We start from the raw sequence: 7,521 nt of genomic DNA on the forward strand, positions 1-7,521 counted from the left end.
CCTTCATAAATGAACTTGCGTTTCAAGTGAGTTTGTATTGATTTGCCCATACTGCTTCCCTTTGTCCTCCATGTGACCCAGGTCACAAGGGCTTCAGAGTGGATAGGGCCTAAGTCAAAAGCAGTCTCACTGTGGAAAGAGCAAGGCCAGATCCATGCGATTAGTATATTAGCAGGGCATACTAATTGGCCAAGCTAAGGTTTGAGTTTACATGCTGTATTCTCACTTATGCCCAAAACATCAAAGCAAGCACTAAATATTTTTTAAAATTGAGGAGTATCAGAGGACAAAAATAACCCAGTACTTAGATAAAAAGCCACTTTTCATGGAAGGGAAAATGAGAAGCATATATAGAAGGGAGTTTAACCTTGTGATGGGTAAAAATGCCATGCATGTGACCAAAGACCTTTAAAATAAAGCCTTGTTGGAAATAGAGCCTTCAATGATAGAAGCTGATTAGGGAGGTTTTTTGTTTGTTTGTTTGAGATGGAGTTTCGCTTTTGTTGCCCAGGCTGGAGTGCAGTGGCGTGACCTCGGCTCACCGCAACCTCCGCCTCCTGGGTTCAAGCGATTCTCCTGCCTCAGCCTCCAGAGTAGCTGGGATTACAGGCACATGTGACCATGCCTGGCTAATTTTTTGTATTTTTAGTAGTGACAGGGTTTCACCATGTTGACCAGCCTGGTCTCGAACTCTTGACCTCAGATGATCCACCTGCCTTGGCCTCCCAAAGTGCTGGGATTACAGGCATGAGCCACCGTGCTTGGCCTGATAGGGAAGTTATTGTTTAATGGGTATAGAGCTTCAGTTTGAGATGATGAAAAAGTTATGGAAATGGATAGCAGTGATGGTTGCACAACAATGGGAATGTACTTAATGCCACTGCATTATACACTTAAAAATGGTTAAAATGGCAATGTTTATGTTATGTCTGGTTTATAATTAAAAAATAAAAAGCCCAATGTAGATACAGCAAAGAAATAGTGGAACCTGGCTGATTGAATCTAGGGGTTCTCTAGGAAACTACCTCACTTCCTTATTTCTGTGGCTAAAATGGTAAGGCACTGTGCTTTTTTTTTTTTTTTTTTTTTTGACTTGTCAACCTACATGTGAATGTGTATTTATGCTTCCTGTGACCTGCTCCACTTAGAGAAGTCAGAAGCTTTGTATATAAAGTATTATGTAGAGATGATAATAATGTGTTTTCTGACTCAAAGCCATTCTCTAATAATCATCTAGCACTTATTTCTCAAAGTGCTTTTACATCTATTTTCCCTGTTGAGCTATAGAGCCCGGGAGGCATTACCATTGTTTCATGGATTTGAGGAAATGTAAACGCAGAGAGATTGGTGCCTCACCACAAGTCTTAGTACAAGCAGGACTGGAACCTGTGACTTCTGGGTCCTGAGTTAACATTCTTTTTCTGTTTGTTTGTTTTTTGAGACCGAGTCTCACTCTTGTCGCCCAGGCTGGAGCACAATGGCGCGATCTTGTCTGGCTGCAATCTCCGCCTCCCGGGTTCAAGCAATTCTTCTGCCTCAGCCTCCCAAGTAGCTGGGATTACAGGCACTCACCACCTGTGAGTGCTTGGCTAACTTTTGTGTGGTTTTTTTTTTTTTTTTTTTTTTTTTGAGACAGAGTCTCGCTCTGTCACCCAGGCTAAAGTGCAGTGGTGCTATCTCAGCTCACTGCAAGCTCCACCTCCCGGGTTCACACCATTCTCCTGCCTCAGCTTCCCTAGTAGCTGGGCCTACAGGTGCCCGCCACCACGCCCGGCTAATTTTTTAAAAAATATTTTTAGTAGAGACGGGGTTTCACCAGGTTAGCCAGGGTGATCTCGATCTCCTGACCTCGTGATCCTCCTGCCTCAGCCTCCCAAAGTGCTGGGGCTACAGGCGTGAGCCACCACGCCCGGCCTAACTTTTGTATTTTTAGTAGAAACAGGGTTTCACCGTGTTGACCAGGCTGGTCTCAAACTCCTGACCTCAAGTGATCTGCCTGCCTCGGCCTTCCAAAGTACTGGGATTATAGGCGTGAGCCGCCGCGCCGGCCTACACTCTTTATACCATATAATGTTTGAACTTTCATGACTGAGCTTGACACTAAAACTTTTGTGTAAAGAGGAAAAAATGATCAATCACATGAATGTAAGAAGGAATAATAAGATATGACCACCACCAAGATAACTGAAATTTTGACTTGCTGTCCAAATGTTTTGGCATTAGGTAGCCATAGCGTGAACATAAAAAGAATTGAACACAAATGTTAAATTGAAATAATTCTAAACCAGGCCATGCTTGTCATTACAGCTAGCAAATACAAAAGGTCAATTTGAAAAGCTACGAATCACTGGGTTAATCAGTCATAAAACACGTTTCCCTAAGCTTATCAGCTTATCAGGGCATTCAATTTCCCTATTTGTAAAAAGAGACTGAAAATTGTTTGTGCCCTGATTCATGTGCTACGTTTTACATAAATGTAAAAGATAAAACTGAATTTTTGAGATAACTGTTCTATAGGAACTAAGGGTAGAAAAACTAAATTAATGAAAGAAGAGATGAGATTAGCATACACAATGTTTACCTTCTCACCTTGAATAGATGCTAGAGAAGAGCAGCAAATCTGGCTTTATGCTTCTGAGGAGTAAAGCAAAGAGGGAACCTGATTAATTGCAAGATTTATCCATAAGATTAAAGCCAAACTATAGGTGAAACACTTTTTGATCCTAAAACTTGTGAAATATTTCTCCTATGGATTCTCATAAAGAGGACATGGTACGATAGTGTGAAAAATGTCCTTGGCAACATCGCTACAATAGACACAAAAAGAGCTTTCATGTCTCTGGTTGTTTGATATCCTTCAGTAAAGGCCAATGGTGTAACACCAAGGCACATTCTACAAGGGGTCACTGAGGATCTGTGTTCTGAAGTTCTAATTTCATGTGTGGTGAAAATAATGGGAATATAATATAATTTGAGCTCAAACTCAATTTCAAAACATAGCTAAAATGCTAAGCTTTTATAGTAAAGTTTATCAAATTCTGTGTATACAGACTATATAAATAACGGAGTATGGAGACACAGCAGGGGGTGGGAGAAGCGCAGTTACCTTACCGTGATTTTACCATGAAAGCATAACACAATGGGTCAGATGTTCTTCTGAGCAAGTTTCCCTGAGGCAGATACAGTTTAGGGAAAAAGATTATAATGGGTTGGATGGCAATAGACTTTGCTGGATAAGTAAGCAGGTGAACTATGAAGGTAATTAGATAATGGATTAATATCATAGTAGAGGGAAATTTTTAGCATCCTTCCTCAGGGCTGTCACCAGAACTTATTAATCCTTTTATGAAATCAGTGACTTGGCTAAAGGTATGGAATTTGTGATTGGCAGATTTATCATATTAGATCTAAGTGCCAGAACAAACAAACAAATTCTCAGCAGATTAGAGTGATGAGATAATGCTATCAAGATCAACATCAACAAGGATGAAAAGAAGGTCCTCTCGCCAGGCGTCCTCGTGGAAGTGACATCGTCTTTAAACCCTGCACGGCAATCCCTGACGCACCGCCGTGATGCCCAGGGAAGACAGGGCGACCTGGAAGTCCAACTACTTCCTTAAGATCATCCAACTATTGGATGATCATCCGAAATGTTTCATCGTGGGAGCAGACAATGTGGGCTCCAAGCAGATGCGCAGATCCGCACGTCCCTTTGCGGGAAGGCCGTGGTGCTGATGGGCAAGAACGCCACGATGCGCAAGGCCATCCGAGGGCACCTGGGAAACAACCCAGCTCCAGAGAAACTGCTGCCTCATTTCCGGGGGAATGTGGGCTTTGTGTTCACGAGGGAGCACCTCACTGAGATCAGGGACATGTTGCTGGCCAATAAGGTGCCAGCTGCTGCCCGTGCTGGTGCCATTGCCCCATGTGGAGTCATTGTGCCAGCCCAGAACACTGGTCTCGGGCCCGAGAAGACCTCCTTTTTCCAGGCTTTAGGTATCACCACTAAAATCTCCAGGGGCACCATTGAAATCCTGAGTGATGTGCAGCTGATCAAGACTGGAGACAAAGTGGGAGCCAGTGAAGCCACACTGCTGAACATGCCCAGCATCTCCCCCTTCTCCTTTGGGCTGGTCATCCAGCAGGTGTTCGACAATGGCAGCATCTACAACCCTGAAGTGCTTGACATCACAGAGGAAACTCTGCATTCTCGCTTCCTGGAGGTTGTCCGCAATGTTGCCGGTGTCTGTCTGCAGATTGGCTACCCAACTGTTGCATCAGTACCCCATTCTATCATCAACGGGTACAAAATGAGTCTTGGCCTTGTCTGTGGAGATGGATTACACCTTCCCACTTGCTGAAAAGGTCAAGGCCTTCTTGGCTGATCCATCTGCCTTTGTGGCTGCTGCCCCTGTGGCCGCTGCCACCACAGCTGCTCCTGCTGCTGCTGCAGCCCCAGCTAAGGTTGAAGCCAAGGAAGAGTCGGAGGAGTCGGACGAGGATATGGGATTTGGTCTCTTTGACTAATCACCAAAAAGCAACCAACTTAGCCAGCTTTATTTGCAAAACAAGGAAATAAAGGCTTACTTCTTTAAAAAAAAAGAAAAGAAAAGAAGGTCACATGTTTTTGACCTGGTAGAAGGGGAAACACTGTTCTTGGTATTGTTCCCCAGTCTTTTCATGTCATTCTTCAAATTAAACAAACATTGCATTGAAGGCCTGTTGTGTGCCAGGCACTATGCTAGATACTAGAAATACAACGATAAATAAGGCACACACCCTAGTATGGAAGACATATATAGGAAATGCCAGACTGTATTAGTTCGTTCTTGCATTGCTATAAATAAGTACCTGAGACTGCGTAATTATAAAGAAAAAAGGTTTAATTGGCTCACGGTTCCTCAGGCTGTACAGGAAGCATGATGCTGGCATCTGCTTGGCCTTTGGGGAGGTCTCAGGACAGTTACAATCATGGCAGAGGGTGAAGAGGAAGCAAGCACATCTTACATGGCCAGAGCAGGAGGGAGATGGGGGCAGGGGTGGTGAGGGGTGGTGGAGGAAGTGCTACATACTTTTTTTTTTTTTTTTTTTAAGATGGAGTTCGCTCTTGTTGCCCAGGCTGGAGGGCAATGGTGCGATCTCGGCTCCCCGCAACCTCTGCCTCCCTAATTCAAGGGATTCTCCTGCCTCAGCCTCCCGAGTAGCTGGGATTACAGGTATGCACCACCATGCTGGGTTAATTTTGTACTTTTAGTAGAGACGAGGTTTCTTCATGTTGATCAGGCTGGTCTCAAATTCCTGACCTCAGGTGATCCGCCCACCTTGGCCTCCCAAAGTGCTGGGATTATAGGCCCAGCCTGGTGCTGCATACTTTTAAACCACCAGATCTCATGATAACTTACTCACATTCACTATCATAAGAATGGCACGAAGGGGATGGTGTAACCAATTCATGAAAACTCCACCCCAATGATCCAATCACCCCCCCACCAGGCCCCACCTCCAACACTGGGGATTACAACCCCACATGAGATTTGGTGGGGACACAGATCCAAACCATATCGGTGTGTAAGTGTTGTAATGAAGACAAATTTGGTACAATAGTGGCATGGAGTGTGGGGAGTGTTCAGTTCCTTGGAAGTTGAAGATCAGGAAATGCTCCAATGAGAAGGCAAGCACAAGTTAAAAAATAGACCTTCACTAGGTCTGGGCCTTGGGGAGTGGAGGGGTAACAGACAGAACAACACAGGAGAGGTGTATTCAGGGAGCTACAAGTGACGTTGTTTGGATGGAGATGTTGATGTGTGGGGAGGGTAGATGGTAGGCAATGATGTAGTGAGGGTAGATAAGGCCATTAGAGAGGAAACTGAGTTTGGACTCTGGCAGTGGAGACAGCCATTGATTGATTTTTTTTTTCTTACATATAGGAATAATGTGATCAAAATGGCATTTTTATACAGGTCACTCTGGAATAGTGCTTCAAATGGTTTGGACATGGCGCTAGGGTAATTATGGAGAAGGAAACCAATTTGGAGCCTGCATTAGTCTGCTTGGGCTGTGATAGTAAAATATTGCAGATACAGACTAGGGGGCTTAAATAACAGAACATTAATTTTCTCACAGCTGTGGATGTTCGAAGTCGCAGATCAAGGTCTGGCAAGGTCAGTTTGTGGTGAGGGCTCTCTTTCTGGCTTGCAGATGGTCACCTCCTCACGATGTCCTCCCATGGCCTTTCGTCTGTGCATGCACATGGAGAAAGACAGAGGACATGAGAGAGAGAGAGAGAGAGAGAGAGAGAGAGAGAGTTTTGTTGTTTCTTTTTTTTTTTTTTTTTTTTCCAGACGGAGTCTCACTCTGTGGCCCAGGCTAGAGTGCAGTGGCATGATCTCGGCTCACTGCAACCTCTGCCTCCTGGGTTCACACCATTCTCCTGCCTCAGCCTCCCGAGTAGCTGGGACTACAGGTACCCGCCACCACGCCTGGCTAATTTTTTGTATTTTTAGTAGAGACGGGGTTTCACCGTGTTAGCCAGGATGGTCTCAGTCTCCTGACCTCATGATCTGCCCGCCTCGGCCTCCCAAAGTGCTGGGATTACAGGAGTGAGCCACCATGCCTGGCCTGTCCCTTCTTATAAGGACACTAATCCTAGGGGATCAGGGCCCCACCCTTATGACCCCATTCAACCTCAATTACTTTCTTAGAGTTCCCGTCTCCAAATATAGTCACACTGGGGGTTAGGGTTTTTGATGGTTAATATTAAGTGTCAACTTGACTGGATCGAAAGATGCAAAGTATTGTTCCTGGGTGTGTTTGTGAGGGTGTTACCAGAGGAGATTAACATTTGAGTCAGTGGACTGGGAGTGGAAGACCCACCCTCAGTGTGGGTGGGCACCATCCAATGGGCAGCCAGCACAACTAAAAAAGCAGACAGGAAAAGGTGGAATAAGCTGGCTTGCTGACTCTTCCAGCTTTCATCTTTCTTCCATGCTGGATGCTTCCTGTCCTAAAATGTCAGACTCCAGGTTCTTTGGCCTTTGGACTCTTGGACCTACATCAGTGGTTTGTCAGGAGCTCTCTGGTCTTCAGCCACACACTGAAAGCTGCACTGTCAGCTTCCCTAGTTTTGAGGTTTTGGGACTTGGATGGAGCCACTCCTGGCTTCCTTGCTCCTCAGCTTGCAGATGGCCTATCATGGGACTCCTTCACTCTGTGATCATGTGAGTCAATTCTCCTTAATAAACACCCTTTTCATTCGGCTCCGATGAGTGGAGGAACAGCAGGGTTTTTCGTCTTGAGTCGGATTAGATAAAACGACAGGGACACACGTGGAGTGGTTTTAAGGAGCAGAGATTTTAATAGGCAAGAAGGAAAGGAGAAGATGGAAGAAGCTCCACCATACAGAGACAGAGGGATGGGGGTTCCAAAGCTGAGAGAGGAGACCCTATGTGCCACAGATACCAGCTGGGTATATGAAGAGGCTGGAGGAGGCAGTGTTTGATTTGCATGGGGCTCAGGGGATTG

General features: G+C 45.2%; 1 pseudogene; it reads left to right on the forward strand.

Annotated features, from left to right (window-relative positions):
- The first annotated feature begins 3,516 nt into the window (after window positions 1-3,516).
- Window positions 3,517-4,599, forward strand: LOC116459939 (large ribosomal subunit protein uL10-like; annotated as a pseudogene).
- Window positions 4,600-7,521: the final 2,922 nt, after the last annotated feature.

The sequence above is a fragment of the Hylobates moloch genome, unplaced genomic scaffold (assembly GCF_009828535.3).
Source record: "Hylobates moloch isolate HMO894 unplaced genomic scaffold, HMol_V3 SCAFFOLD_20, whole genome shotgun sequence".
Lineage (NCBI taxonomy): Eukaryota > Metazoa > Chordata > Mammalia > Primates > Hylobatidae > Hylobates > Hylobates moloch.